Raw genomic sequence first — 16,844 nt, forward strand, 5'->3', positions numbered from 1 at the left:
GCAGCACTACAAATCCTTGTTTCTCCACTTTGGTTGTACATTACACTCACCAGAGAATATCTTAAAACTTCAAATATCCACATCATACTTTGGAGAAATTCATCAGAATCTCTGTGGGGGTATGTGGAAGGAGGTGAGACTGAGATATCAGTAGTGTCTTAAGAATCCTGTAAATCCAGTGTGCAAATAAATTTGAGAATTACCAGTCTAAATGTGAGTAAAATTAATCAGGGAAAAAATGAGAGTACCCACTGAGGGAATAACTGTACCCTACAAATTTCAGGTGCAAGAAACAATAGGCTGCTCTGTTCTTTTCTAATTTGAAGAACACTGATGCATCTCCAACCCAATCAAGTTGACAGGGAATCTTGTCCCCGTTTTGCATGGGAGCTTCTCTATGTGTACGTCTGTATCGATATCATCTACACCACACCAAAGCAGCATATACCGTATGACTCCAATTTTATTAGGTTCTAGAACAGGCTAAAGCAATCCATAAAGACAAAAATTGGAAAGTAGTTATCTCTGGTAGGTGTGAATGGAGAGTTTACTAAAAAGAGTCACAAGGGTATTTTCTGGGATAATGGAAATATTTTATATCTTCACATACTGAATATTTGGTCTGTATTTTACTGCATGTAAGCTACACCTCATGAAAAAGACAATTATTGAGAAGAAAAAGCTTTGGGACAACCAGATAGCCAAATGGAGGATGCCATCTACCAGGACAAATTTCAAGTGAATATAAGCACTTAAAGAAAACTATAAAATGGCTAATGGAAAACATGCAAAATCCATTTCAACCTTAGAGCAGGGAGGGCCTTTCTAACAATGATTCACACCTACAAACCAAAAAGAAAAAGACAAAAACATCATATATCCTTGTGAAATTTCTTTCTTTGCTTAGAAGTTCAAGTTGCACTTTCTAATCCTACCGTGTTTAGCTTGCCTCAAAGTCTGGCAGATTGTGAATTGGAAACATGTCATTATACTTAAAGGTGAGATGATGACTTAAAGATGGTGACATGATAGCGTTAGACAATGCGGGGGTCGGAATGGGCCTTAAAAAATGACAGCTAAAAATGTACTGCTCATAACTCTCAGGGACTAAAAATTCGACACCTTGTGTGAGGCATGGTGAGATTCAAGATTGTCGAGGTAAATACTACAGAATTTATAGGCAGAACATCACCAGGAGACCCTGGCTAGGATGCCCGAGTAAAAGGAGGGCAGATAGAATGTCCCCTCAAGGCATTGCATTTTCACCAAGAAAGTGGTGAGGCCAGAAAGCTATTGATTTTTTTCAAGCTTTATAGTGATCTAGGGGATTTTACTTTGAAGGATGTGATTTTTCCCCCCAATTTATCCCATTTATCGAACTGGAAAAAAAGACAGTGGTGATGATATAAAGACAAATAAATGTTCTAAATATGTGCTTGGTATAAGAGTATACACTGATGCTACCATCCTGAATAACAAATAATGTTGGTAATCACTGTTAAAAATCTAAAAAATTTGCTTATGATTTGACCCAGCAATTTTATTCCTAGAAACTTACTGTAAGCTTATTTATTAGGATATTTGCAAGACTTAGCAAGAATATATTTCAGCAGCGATAATAAAAAAAAAAATGGAAACAACTTGATAGGTTAAGTAAAACATGGCATCTCCATATAACAAAATGCTAAAAAGACATTAATGTATCATATGTGATTATTTATTGACATTTATTTATGTTTATGATAAAACAAAACAAAGAGTCTATATCAGCATATATAGCATAATCTCATGTATGTGTTTATCCATATATATATATGCACCTCCAGAAGACTATTAGCAATACATTTTGGATGGCTGTCTTTGGTGATGAGACACACAGATTTATGGGTAATTCTTATTTGTTTATTTCTATATTTTATAAGAGCCATGTATTTTTTGCATAATAAAAGAAAAGTTGACACTATAAAAAATTAAAACTCTGGATCGGAGTATTTCAAGTATATAGATATGAATTAGCAATCAGGAAGAAATATGATAGTTGTTATAAATTAATCACAGGTTTGGCTCTGAGCTCCCAAGCAGCCAAATCATAAAGGGAAATATTCAGCTTTTTAATTTTCATTCCCATGAAGATGAAACTGTATCATCTCCAAGAGAAGGAAATCTGTAAATGGAATTTTTTTACCTAAGGCTCTTTTCATATTGGTTTTATATTTTTACTTTTTTGGTTCCACCAGCTTTCTCTTTTAGGTGAGAGGAATATGATTGTGAACTTTTGTTGTTTCAATTTTTTAAGAAACATGGGAAAAATATTCTAATTGTTTTAAATCACATGTGATATAACAAATTGTCAACATTCAGATATTTTCATGTATATTTGTCACAGATTTATTATTTCTAAATTTAGCAGGATTTTTATCTTCAACAACCAAAAAAGTACATGTTATTTTTAATTTATTTTGTTTTTATTTTTCCATTCCTTTGTTTCTTGTCTTTCTTACTGTTTTTTCTTCCCTCTTTTAATGACACTAGCAGGATGATCTAACAGCCTCTTTAAAAGCTGTTTGAAGGGTCATGTAAATAAATCTGTTTCCTATTTTTAATAAGCAGATTCTATATGGATGGCAATCTTTTTAGCATCTGCTTTCATTATTTCTGTTTCAACTTGCAATTCCATAAAATGTTAAAAATATTTTGACTTAGTTTTTTTCTAGCTTGATAGGGAGTTTTAACGGATTTCATAATCAGAGGAAATAGCCATTCAACTGCAGATTTCTCCTTTTGCCATCCCATTTAAAATATCTCAGCACTTGATTTTTGAAAGACCAGGATCAGTTTGTGTCCCATTTCTTTCCATTCCAATGTGTTTTTTTTTTCTTCAAAGTGCAATCATATAAATAGTGCTTCATTAAAGGCTGTCAGCACCTGCTCTGCCTTGTAGAACATTCACAAGTTCAAAACGTGACAAACCACCCTCACCTGAATTTCCTGGTGTCACTCTGTGAACCTTCCATGTCTATTTAGGATCATAAATTATGTCTATGTCTTTAAAAACAACAGTGATTTTTAAAGGAGCCTCTTGCAATGAGGTCATTCTAGCGGCAGAGTGGTACTCATGCCCTCATCTCCAGACCAGTATTTCTTGGCTTAATTTTTCTCCATGGTCACTTGATAAGATGCTGTGAGAATAAAATATAACTAATCATCTTAATATTCATGAATGTAAACATGCTCTGTAGATAGCTGTGCATATCTATAAGATGTTTGATGAATGCTTTAAAAATCATACATTTAAGTGTACACATTTTTACATGGGCAAACTCTGGTTTTACTATGAAGAATAAGAATAATAGCTTTAAGCAAAGAAAATATAAAATCAAGTTGGAAGGCAAAATTACTCCCTTAGACACTGAGCTTTTTGCTGTTAGTCAAGACGCAGGCAGGGTTGGTTTCTCCTGAGATTTCTCTCCTTGGCTTGTAGATGGCTATCTTCTGACTGTGTCTTCACATGGTCTTCTTTCCTGTGTGTGTATCTATGTCCTAATCTCCTCTTACTCTAAGGACACCAACCAGATTGGATAAGACTCACTTGAATGATCTCATTTTACCTTAATTACCATTTAAAGACCCTGTCTTCAAATACAGTCACATTCTAAGGTATTGGGGGTTAGTACTTCAATGTATGAATTTGGGGGGTGGGTGGGATACAATTCAACTCATAACCCAAGGAAGACCCTTCACAGACATAAAATATAAGGAAAGTGTACACATTCCAAGATGTTCTCGGTAGCCTGCTCCCTGTAGACAGCAATGGAGAAAACTTCACAAAATGTTTTTTTTGAGAGAACACAGGCAGCATGCAATTCTAATGACCAACTACCCAGTTTTGGGGCCATGTTTATTCACATGACAGAAAAACTATGCACCAATATGAGAAGAGGGGTCTTTAGCTACCTTGTTCAATTATCCAGATTTTGTATAAATTTCTAGACATTGCCTTATTTAAACCAAATGACTTTTCTAGAGACAAGTATAAGCTCTACTTTTCTAAGAGGACTTAGATATGAAGTTAATTGGACAACCCTTGAGACAGTTTAGCACATACTGTCTGTAGTGTAACATAGCACCCTGACTTGATTCTGTCAGTCCTGGCTACTCCTCTTCACTTATGGCAGCTTTGTTTTCTGAGTGCACATTGGGTCCTGGGGTAGTTCTATATTCAGTGGCAATCTGGTTCACTGAGAAAGCTGATTATCTTACTCACCTAATGACTCTGTCACCAAGTTTTTGAAATTTGCAAGGAGACCATTTATAAATATGGTAGGATCTGGCCAAAGTTTCTTGATAGAAACATTAAAGTTTGTGATGTTAATGCATCATAGGAAGGTTCTGTCTAAATCCTGCAGGCAGGGTCGCTATTCAATTCATCTGTGACAGTGTGTCCATAACAGCTTTTAAAATATTCAAAAACATCACTACTGGCTGGCTAGTTTCTTGTTCCTTCACTGCCTCAGTTCCCATCCCTCTCACCTGGGTCTTCCCTGCCACCTGTAGATGGCACCCACCCTGCAGGAGGGTCCCAGGACCACCTCAGACCTAGGCCATCAACAAAGCCCACTCTGATGGTTGAGGCCAGTGTCCTGCTGGTTATTTTGAAAAATCACTCTTCCCTATAGGCAGTTGGTAGAGTGGGCATTTCATTTCTTGGTAAAGGAAATGGAAGGAAACTGGTAAAAAGGCACATATTTAATTCAACAAATGATTACAGATAACCTACTGGAGGCAGGTAACCTACTGTTACTAGGTAACTTGGGAAACCTTAAAGTGAATAAAGTCTAGTCTTTGAACTCCAAGAGATTAGGGTCTATATAGACTGTGGTTTTTAAGGCTAATAGAATCGAGATTTCATAAATGTGTTTGCTTTCTTAGATTATTCTGATTATGATCTTTCTTCTTAGATTGATCTATTTAGGTTTATGGATCTATTTCACCTGCCCATTCTCTGTATGACCCTTCCTTTCCCCCAACTTTTCCTGCCCTCGATGTGAAAAGTAAATGGACCAATAGTGGCTTTTTCTATCTAATCTTATCAGAGCACACCCAGAAGGGGACAAGGAGTTCTTCTGTCATGTCTGCCCTGCCAGGCTTTCAGCAAGCACAACATTCTGTTGTGTAACATTTAGTTTCAGTCTATCAATTCCCTATAAACACTGGAGAGTCAAGGTCTGCATGAGCTCAGCAAGCAGTATCCATGGCAACCGTACCTAGAGCAGGGTACTTAGCATATGGGAAAGAAGAGATATCACCCCACTGTTTTTTTTTTTTTGAGATCATGTGATGAATAGTTGAATATTAAGCAAATGAAAACACCCATTTGATGCTAACCAATACTACTTTCATGTTATTTTTTAACCTGTATTTAATTCATATGGTTATTCAAAATTAAGACCAAAAAAAAAAAAAAAAGAAGGAAGGAAGGAAGGAAGGAAGGAAGGAAAGAAGGAAGGAAGGAAGGAAAAGGAAGGAAGACACCTTACTTGGCTTTGATTGAAAACATTTCCAGTGACTTTTTCTGAAAGAAAAATACAATAAAGATGGTCTTGGTAATATGATAAGTTCAGCGCATAGAGTAAGTCAGTGGAAAATCTTAAACATGTTCAATAAATATCAATAAATAATAGCCTCGTGAAGACACATAATTGAGTTACACATTCCTGTTACTCACATGAACATCCTGCTATGGCAAACCCTTAGAATACAAGCATAAGAAAGACAGAAAAGTTACTGAGTGGTATCAGACTGTCTGTTTAACCAACATATTACACTGATTAACGTAATCATCTAATTTTAGTGTTACAGACATGGCTGTATTCTATTGTATTGTCTCTTTGCTCCTAAAATGGATAATGATAGTACTCTGGAATAGCTGGAAGTCTCTTCTAGCCTTTACTTCATTCTGACCCTCCTGAATAAGATAAGTCTTTTTTAGAGCTGCTGCCCCAATCTCCTGAGATGGCATCACAACTTTTCTTAAGGGAAAAACTTTAATTTTTTCCTATATCCTTTTACATCTCCAGCCCATAATCCTGTCAGGTGAATAAAGTTCAGAAAATGATTAAAGTTTACCAAAAAAAGGCAATGCATACAGAGATTTAAAGGCGATTTTATTAACATTGACTGTAGATTCATTGAGATCTGTTTTTTTTCCCTTAGCTGCATCACAGACATTTTGTTGTTGCTTCCAACTAATGTTCACTATGAAAATTAATATCACGTTTTTGCAAGTGGTTTTTATAGCCAAAGAAAGAACTTCTATACTGTATGTGTTAAGTGTATCTCCTGTCATCAAATAATAAGTGTCTGGCATGTAGCTGAATGTGCAAATATAACTAGAGACATTAATAAGAAAAATACATGAGAACATTTTGTTTCATGAATAAGTACAGTTCTAAAATTTTAAATGAGTCTCCAATGTATTTACATATTTATAATCTTGTATATTATGAGTTCTTTATCACTAAACAAAATCTAGTATTATAGTCTGCATTTCTTGCTAATGTACAAAGATTTTTTCATAACGTATCTTTGCAAAGACTACTCATCATTATTCCCTGGAGTCAGGGTAAAACTATTAAAATGTTGTGATCTTTTTTTTTCTCCTCAATATACTACTTGATTTTATATAGTACATAGGGATTGATGTTGATCATAATATGTTAAAACCATCGAAAAGACTATATCACACACAGGTTGTGTACAGCATTTCAGAAAGGTGACATATCAGAGAATAGACTCTAAAATGTATACTTGTATTAAAATTGTTTGTATCAAAACAATAAAATGCGCCAGCTTAAAAAGTGTTTTCCCTATTTGGGACTATCTTCTTGATGGTATGAATGTTCTGATTTATTACCTCAGAAATTGTTAAAATAGGTGAAAATAGTTATTCTAAAACTCATTGGAATTGGCAACCATGTTTAAACTCAAATGAAGCGTGTTTTCTACTAATCCAAGCTCATTTTGTTCTTTAACCAGAAACTAGAAAACTAGTATTCTGTAAGTATAAAAATGAGAGGTTAAGCCTGAGGAAGAGAGTTCCTGGAAAATGTGTCTGACATTGAGATGTTATGGGTTGGAGAATGTGGTTGTAGGTTTGAACACAAGACTGAGGCAGTACTATTTTTATAGAGCAGATGATTATGACGACAGGTGGGACAGGAGGAAAAAGATGATGATTAATGTACTAAGGAAGTGAAAAAAAATCTAGCCGTACAACTATAAATGTACAATGGTATTACTAACTCTGCACATTTCCATTCATTATATTTCTTGTTCTTTTTATTATATTTGACATTGTTGATTTCTCTTCTCTTGAAAAAGTAAAAAAAAAAAAAATGTATATTCCTTTCACTTCCAAGATGCTACACCTTCATCCTTTTACCTTTTGGCCATACCTGCCCAGAATCTTTTGTATATTTCTCTTACTCTGCTTTTCCTATATTTTGGTGTCCCACAAGGTTCTTTTTTTATTTAATATGAAATTTATTGTCAAATTGGTTTTCATACAACACCCAGTGCTCATCCCAACAGGTGCCCTCCTCAATACCCATCACACACACTCGTCTCCCTCCCACCCCCCCCATCAACCCTCAGTTTATTCTCAGTTTCTAAGAATCTTTTATGGTTTGCCTCCCTCCCTCTCTAATTTTTTTCCTTCCCCACCCCCATGGTCTTCTGTTAAGTTTCTCAGGATCCACATAAGAGTGAAAACATATGGTATCTGTCTTTCTCTGTATGACTTATTTCACTTAGCATAGCACTCTCCAGTTCTATCCATGTTGCTACAAAAGGCCATATTTCATTCTTTCTCATTGCCATGTAGTATTTCATTGTGTATATAAACCACAATTTCTTTATCCATTCATCAGTTGTGAACATTTAGGCTCTTTCGATAATTTGGCTATTGTTGAAAGTGCTGCTATAAACATTGGAGTACAAGTGTCCCTATGCATCAGCACTCCTGTATCCCTTGGGTAAATTCCTAGCAGTGTATTGCTGGGTCATAGGGTAGATCTATTTTTAATTTTTTGAGGAACCTCCTCATTGTTTTCCAGAGTGGCCGGAATGCACCAATTTGTATTCCCACCAATAGTGCAAGAGGGTTCCCATTTCTCCACATCCTCTCCAGCATCTATAATCTCCTGATTTGTTCATTTTAGCCATTCTGACTGGTGTGAGGTGGTATATCAGTGTGGTTTTGATTTGTATTTCCCTGATGAGGAGCAACGTTGAGCATGTTTTCATGTGCCTGTTGGTCATCTGTATGTCTTCTTTAGAGAAGTGTCTATTCATGTTTTCTGCCCATTTCTTCACTGGATTATTTGTTCTTCAGGTGTGGAGTTTGGTGAGTTCTACATTCACAAATCAATCAATGTGATACATCACAGTAATAAAAGAAAATAGAATAACCATATGATCTTGTCAATCGACTCAGAAAAAGCATTTGACAAAATTCAGCATCCTTTCTTATTAAAAACCCTCAAGAAAGTCGGGATAGAAGGAACATATAAACATCATAAAAGCCATTTATGAAAAGCACACAGCTAATATCATCCTCAATGGGGAAAAACTGAGCTTTCCCCCTGAGATCAGGAATACGACAGGGATGTCCACTCTCACTGCTGTTGTTTAACATAGTGTTGGAAGTTCTAGCATCAGTAATCAGACAACAAAAGGAAACCAAAGGCAACAAAATTGGCAAAGATAAAGTCATGCTTTCACTTTTTGCAGATGACATGATATTATACATGGAAAACCTGATAGACTCCACCAAAGTCTACTGGAACTGATACATGAATTCACCAAAATTGCAGGACACAAGGTTCTGTTTCAACCTTTTTTTATTCTGACCCTATACACATTTTTGCTTACCCCAGAAGTGTACATTAACCATGTCTATAAGTGACCCAGAAAGCTGTATTTACAAACCAGATTGTTCTCATAAGCTTCAGGCCATCTACTGGATTTCACCATGCAAATTTCCCAAGATATTCCAATCTCAAACTTATAAATTCCAGTCTGCCTGAATTCTACATTTAAACTGATGATAGTACTGCCAACTCATGTGCCCAAGCCAAAAACTTGAACATTCTTCCTCTTTCTCTTAATCACCAAGCCTTGGCAGTGTTACCTCCTAAATACTTTCATATTTCATCTACTTTTTTTATATCTCCACCAACTATACCCAAGATCAGGCCTTCATTTCTCTTAAGTGCATTATGACAATGGTCTCTTTCCTCTCCAATTTATCACACATCTTAATAAAGTATGAATGTGTCACATGATTTTCTTCCATAAACCCTTGTTCACTTTTCATTACTTTTTAGATAAAACCTAACTCCATGACATTGTCTAAAAGACAATGCTTACCTCTCTAACTATATCTCTTGTCTTTCAGCCCATGTGCCTTACTTTTTTTTTTTTTTAAGTTTATTTATTTTTGGGACAGAGAGAGACAGAGCATGAACGGGGGAGGGGCAGAGAGAGAGGGAGACACAGAATCGGAAACAGGCTCCAGGCTCTGAGCCATCAGCCCAGAGCCCGACGCGGGGCTCGAACTCACGGACCGCGAGATCGTGACCTGGTTGAAGTCGGACGCTTAACCGACTGCGCCACCCAGGCGCCCCTAGCCCATGTGCCTTACCTTTCACATATACTGAATTCCTTCCTAAAATAGACTAGTTTAACATATAGCTTTTGTCCAGGTTGTTACCTGGACACTACCTGGAATACTTCACTGCTATCATATGCCTCCTAACAGGCCCTCAATAAACTAGTTGCTATATTAACATTAATTATTCTTATTTTCCTGGGAAGCCTATTCTGACCAGCCTCCCCTCAGCCTTGAGTTAGATGCCCATCATATACTCTTTATTTTTCCTTTTATGGAATTTATCAATTTATTGGAATTATGTATTTAATTTAACCATAAGAATGGGTATCATGGCAGTATTACTCATTGCTACAGTTCTAGCTATTAGTGTAATACTGAGTTTTAGTAGGCACACAATAATATATGTACTTTTAGAGTGGAAAAATACATTATTTTCATGGTTTCAGATATAAATATTTGAGTTTAAACTAGTCAACTAATAACAAACACTGTTTTCCTCTTGTAGGTTCTAGGTTTGTTTTTTATTCCATTTTAAACAACTTGTCTTGTGTCACCTAAAATAGGGGTAATTGGTTTTATACAGTACTAGTTAGGAGTTCAAAGCATTTAGTGATACAATCAGAAAAGAGGATGTGGTTAAGAGGGGAAAACATATCCGATGATGAGACTTTTCTTTTGTGACAGACTCATCTCAGGGCCTAAGATGAAGATGAACTGATTTATTGGTTAAATAAACTAATGGGTGCCTGAACTCTATTGTTTCATAAAGTTCACTTTAAAAGGACAATTGCATGGGTGATGGGTACTAAGGATGGCACTTCTTGTGATGAGCACTGGGTGTTGCATGTAGGGGATGAATCACTGAATTCTACTCTTAAAACCAATATTGCACTGTTTGTTATCTAACTAAAATTTAAATTGAAAAAAAGTGAAAAAATGTACAAGATAGCAATAAATAAAACAAAAGGACAATTGTATGAAAGCAAGTAATGAGGTAAAGAACTCAGTTTTATAGAGCTAACACATGCCAATCCATATTTTGACCAAGGTATGCTCAGTGAACCATCAAATCAAGTTGTAGTTCCTGCTTCAAAGTTTGGCATTTATCTAACAACCATTTATTCCTTCCAATTTACTATGATAGCATTGGCATTGAATTCCCAAACTAGAGAGCTACTGTGTGGTAAACACAGAGACAGAAAACAACTAGCAAAGAAAAAAGGCTGGGGAAGGAGAACACTATTAGAAACATTTACCAGCCTAAAAATGACTACCGGACTACAACAAAGGTAGTGATCACCTATTAATGGAACATAAATCGACTGTTTTAAGCACAGTGTGTTCAGACTGCTTGCAGGTACTTCTGATTATTTTTAAAAGATGGCAAAGTTTAGTTCTGTTCTGCACAGTTTGGCAGCTAAAATAATAGAACACTGGAAATTTCCCTTACCAGTACTTTCTTTTATTGCATTATAAATTGTTTTTCCTATAGTAACTCACTGGGTAAAGAATAATAACCATACCAAAATTAGAGTAAATAATTAAAAACAACTACAATTTTAATATGTTTTTTTTCTGTACATTATTTAATATTAAGTTGCAGTGAAACTGCTGAGGAAGCGTTGAATTTGTATACCCAGCAAGCACAGGAATTCCTTTGATGATAGACATGCAATAAAAATAAAATCAATGGTCATAATGTTATCTTAAATGACTTACATTGAGCCTGAAGACGTTCCATCTATTTGTCTTTTTGAAGCATACATTAGTTTATTATTTCTGTAGTCTGTCATGACTAACAGGTATTGCCATAAATTATATTTTCTGAGTCTAATAAATTCTTAATATTATGCTGTTTCAATTGTTTTTATTTTCTAAAAGACTTCATTAAAATATACTCTGGAATTTTAGAATCTTAAAATCAACACAGGTTTTCTAGGTGCATCCGTGATGCATAATTATCTTGTTCATGTCTTATTTAGCTTTCCCTTGAACATGGGCCAGGCTGAGGTCAGTGGAAGTATATTCCAACAGCACACTGCACTGGAGAATCTTGTCAAGTTTCTGAAGTTAGCATTCAGTCTTTTCATTTGTTATTTGTCTTGGTATTATGTATAAAATTTATAAATTCATTGATTCTAAAAACATTTACCATGTTCTTGTTATGTGTAAAGTATATTAATAATACTCACATAGAAAATGCATAGTTGGGGTGCCTGGGTGGCTCAGTCGGTTGAGCATCTGACTTCGGCTCAGGTCATGATCTCATGGTTAGTGAGTTCGAGCCCTGCATCAGGCTCTGTGCTGACAGGTCGGAGCCTAGAGGCTGCTTTGGATTCTGTGTCTCCCTCTCTCTGCCCCTTCCCCGCTCATGTATGAATAAACGTTAAAAAAAAAAAAAAAAGAAAGAAAGAATGCATAGTTGATCTTTACCTCCAAAGAGTTCATAATCGGGTAGAAAGGTAATGCAATATGCTAAATGTAATGGTGGAGTTATGTATGTTAATTTTTATGAGTAAAGAGAAAGATTTTTAATTGGCATTGAGAAGAGAAGGAGATAAAAAAAAACATTCAGAAGATGGTGATTCAGGAGTTGACTATTAAGTAAAAGTTATGAGTTGGCTAGATATGAGGAGAACCATAAAGGAAGCAGGAAGTGGGGAGGTATTTGTATTTCCTATTTCCTTTCCTTTATTCCTCTTTTTCTTCCAATAAATATCCATTGAAACTTATGTGCCAGATATACCACAGATGAATGAGATAAGGTCTAAAGAAAAGGTACAAAGAAGCAAAGAGATACAGGCAAAAAAGATATGGTGTGTGTGTATAAATATACTAAATTCAGAGGCAAGAGTGGAAAGCTAGCCAGAGTTCAGATTACAAAGGGTTATTTATGTCCAGAGATGGATTTTGGACATTATCCTATAGGTAAAAGTTATCTTTTAAAGGTAATTAATATTTAATATTAATTGTAATGTAAAAGTAACTAACAGATTTTGAATTCATTATACTAACTAAAATAAATCAGACAGAGAGATGGATATTAATTATACTTATAAATAAGTTAGGAGAGAAAATAATTTGAATTTAGAGACTTAATATATAGATGTGGAAATTGAGGAAGAGGGGAGAATAAGAAATGACAATTCATATTTAGACTGGGTAATGTGGTAGTGCCAGCATGGGAGAATAGATATGAGTAGGATTCAGTTTTGAACATGCTGTATTTAAGGCTACTAGTGTACCCAGGGAGGTGTGTCCATGAGGCAGTTGTTTATGTGAGTCTGAAGCTGAGTGTAGAGTCTTGGATGCATATTCAAATTTTAGACTCATCAGCTTTTAGTTGATAGCCAAACTAATAAAAGCATATGAGATTATTGATAAAGAATTGAAGATAGAGAATAAAAGTGGCCCCCAAATAGTGGTGGGAGATATTATTTTAGGGATTGATGAAGGATGAGGAAGGAACCACTGGATAAGCAGACAAGAGGAAATCAGAGGTGGATGAGAAAAATTAGGAGTGCATTAAAAACTAAAGGAATGGAGAGCCTAAAGAACAGGGTTGGTTGACTACTGAATGGAACAAAAAAGCCAATAACATGGGACATGAAATATGAGTGCTGGACTCGGCTTGTTGGCAGTCATTCCTGACTCTAGAAAAGGTGGCATCAGTTAGGTGGAAAAAAAAAAAAAGAAGCAAATTTGGGATGAGATTAAAGATAAATGGGACAAGAAGTAACTGATACTTGTTTTATGCTGTTGTTTGAGAAGTTTAGATGTGATAATAGGAGATAGACTTTTCTAGAGGAAGTTGTGGAGTTGTGGAAAATCTCTTCAGGATGTGAAGGAGTGGAGATCAAAAATGATCAAAAATACTTTGGGGAAGTACCATGGGAAAGGGAGAGTTTCCAGTACCCGATCTAGTTCCTGGCACTTCCTTTGGTGGTAGGTCTTATTGTGGTTAGTTTTAGATCAAGAAGAGGGATAGATGAAGCAAGGTCCCAGAGAAAGAGAGGCAGGAGGGATCATGGGTGGAGAGGCTGACTTTGAACAAGAGTACACTTCTCCAGGAATCTTGGAGACAGGCTAAGAGGGATGAATGTAGATGTAGAGAAGTTAAGAGTTAGTGGGGAAAGAACAGAAAGTGAGGAAGCAGGGATAAGGCCGGTTGAGGAAGCTAATGATTTATCTTCTTAATTTTAAGGGACTAGTTAGGAATGGCCCTCTGCTAAGAGTTGAAGGGAGGCAGGTAGCAATGAAGTATATGATTTCTGGAAGCAACAAGTGTTCAGTATATTTGATGAAGAGAATGGAAATGGGAGCTGAGCAAGGACCACGGAACAAGTACCCCCTGAAGCTAGGGACCATGAATTCATTCTCCAGTCCCATTCTGGCTATAGAAAGGAGTAAAAGAAGGTAGCAATATAAATCTTGGACCAGACTTTTGTTAGGGTGGAGTGCAGCAGAAGGCTAGGAAAAGCAGGGGATTGACAGTGCTGATGAAAGTGTAGTACAGATGATCAAGCATGGGATTTGTGCATCTACCCTGGGTATGGCTCAGGGCCAGGTGAGCAAGTGCATGGTCCTGAGCAGGTGTCCCTTCTATGGCCAAGATGACAGAAGTTGCAAGAAGAGCAAATCTCAAGGGCAGTACTGGTAGTGGAACTAGTAGAACATTACTATTGATGAAGCAAAGCCCTCATAAAAAATCTATGTTCATGTTAGGGATATTAATATACAATGGCTCAACAAACAAAGATGCCCTTGATATTATACTCTTCTAGAAAAATACCAAGAATCATGTCTGTATATATGTATGTGCATGTGTATGTGTGTGTGTCTGTATGTATGTATATATATATATATATATATATATATATATATATATATATACATACATCTCTAATGTTTTACTAATTAAATTTCTGTAACTGTTTTCAAGTGTATGTTAAAGTGCTCCTTCAAAATAGTCTTTTGAGATTATCATCCTGGAATTTAATCATACATATATTGGCAAATATTTTGCATTGTTGTATTCTCTATATGTATTGGCCTACCTAGTAATGTACTGTAGTCAAAGAAAATCCATATTTCATAGATTTATTGAGATATAATTTACATTCCAGAACATTCACTGACTTAAACTGTAAAAATAAATTTTTTTAGTATATTTACAGAGTTGTACAACTATAATTAAGCAGCCATTAGTATAATCTAATTTTAGAATATTTTCATCAGCAGCAAAGAAACCTCACAACCATTAACAGTCATGCTCCAGAGCTTCCCAGCTCTAGGCAGCCACTAATCTACTTTCCATCTCTGTATATTTTCTTATTCTGGACATTTAAACCCTTGTGTTTTAGTATTCCTTTTTGTCCCCCCCCCCCCCTTAAATACATAAGCTTATGTCTGGAAAAGTCTGTGTATTTCCTCTAGCTTACGGCTAATTGTTCCTCTTGTTTCTTTCTGTGTGTAGATCTTCAATAAATGGCAGTCTTTCTCCAGAGTCTGGGCTGATGGTCTTTCCCACCACAATGTCAGTGGTGAAAGCAGATCTATGATCTGGATGTTATGGCAGTGTTGTATACTCTTTATGTTTGATTTGAGGCACTTGCCCTGGCAGTGTAGCTCCAGATAGTTCCAAGCCTGTTTCTTTAGCATTCCAAATGGTTCAATAGCCTCATTTTCTGTTTCCTTTATTTTTTTTTAAGTTTATTTATTTATTTTGAGAGAGACAGAGATAGCACAAGTAGGGGAAGGACAGAGAGAGATGGGCGGAAAGAGAGAATCCCAAGCAGGCTCCGCACTATCAGCACGGAGCCTGACATGGGGCTTGAACTCACAAAACTGCAAGATGATGACCTGAGCTGAAACCAAGAGTCTGATGTTTAACAGACTGAGCCACCCAGGTACCCATCAGTTTCCTTTAATTTTAATCAAAGGTATATATGAACATAATTTAAAGAGTCAAATCATTCTCTATAGCTACATTTGAAAGCCAGCATCCTCCTAACCAATTGATACTCCATCCCAATTTTCAGATGCTCAGAGATTTTCAACGTTTTTAGTTATCATCATCATCATCATCGTCATTATCATTTTGGCATTTACTTCCATAAACCTAGATACCATGTTTGTATTGCTACTTCTTAATTTTTTTTTTTTTTTAGTTTTAGAAATCACCACTGACTTAACCTCCCTTTTACCACCTCCATGCACATATACATGCATATCATTCATCTATCATTTCAATATGGTTAAATATATTCAATACATAACCATATTTTGGGTTAGATTGGCATTCAATGTTTCAGACCTGAAACCTATAGTACCTACTAACCTATACTTTCTTGATTTTTTCTTTTATGAGATTAATAATCATATTTTTGTTATTGTTTGCTTAGCTTCCATCATCACTAATTTATCCCTAACCTTCCCCTAGTTATCTAAATCTCCTTAAATGTATATTATACCAATTTTACCTTTTTTGGAGGCATTTCTTCTTGAGCTTTCTGCAAGATGCGATCTAGATTTGTTCCTTTTTCAAGAGGTCTGGTACACAGCTATCATATTGAGTTGCCGTTGGCCATCATCCTTGGGATCTCCTGTTCCTTGAATCTCATTGTCTTTCTCTTTTTGTGTTTTGTTTTCTCATTTGGGGGAGTTATATCCTTCAATAACTTTTAGAGAAAAGATTCATAGATAATTTTTTGAAATTTTGAATATTTGAAATTGTTAAGTTTATTTTCACTCATAATTTATATTTCTGTCGAGTATAGAAATTTTTTATTAAGGTTAGTCATTCTTCAAAATTTTCACGGTAATGTTCAATCATTTTTTGTAGTTTAAATGTTGAGGAGACTTAAGAAAATTTGATTTTTAATTTTTTTTTTGCCTTGCTTTTCTCTAGAAGCTTTTAGAATCTTCTCCTTATCCCCAGTTATATTAGAAAACATAAGTGTCTTCTTTTATTATTCATACAGAACACTTCACCTCTGACACTTATGGTCACCGAATATGTGTTTTTTTTTTTTTCCCCTCTCACCAAATAATCTATGACACCAGCTGGATGTCTTATAATTTAAATCAATCCTGACACCATCTAGCTGGAGGTAGCATCAGATCCCTCAGGTTAAGGGCTCAGCCTCACAAGACTACCCCCAACTTTAAG

Source organism: Herpailurus yagouaroundi, unplaced genomic scaffold, assembly GCF_014898765.1.
Source record: "Herpailurus yagouaroundi ecotype Mexico unplaced genomic scaffold, PumYag 185, whole genome shotgun sequence".
Taxonomy (NCBI): domain Eukaryota; kingdom Metazoa; phylum Chordata; class Mammalia; order Carnivora; family Felidae; genus Herpailurus; species Herpailurus yagouaroundi.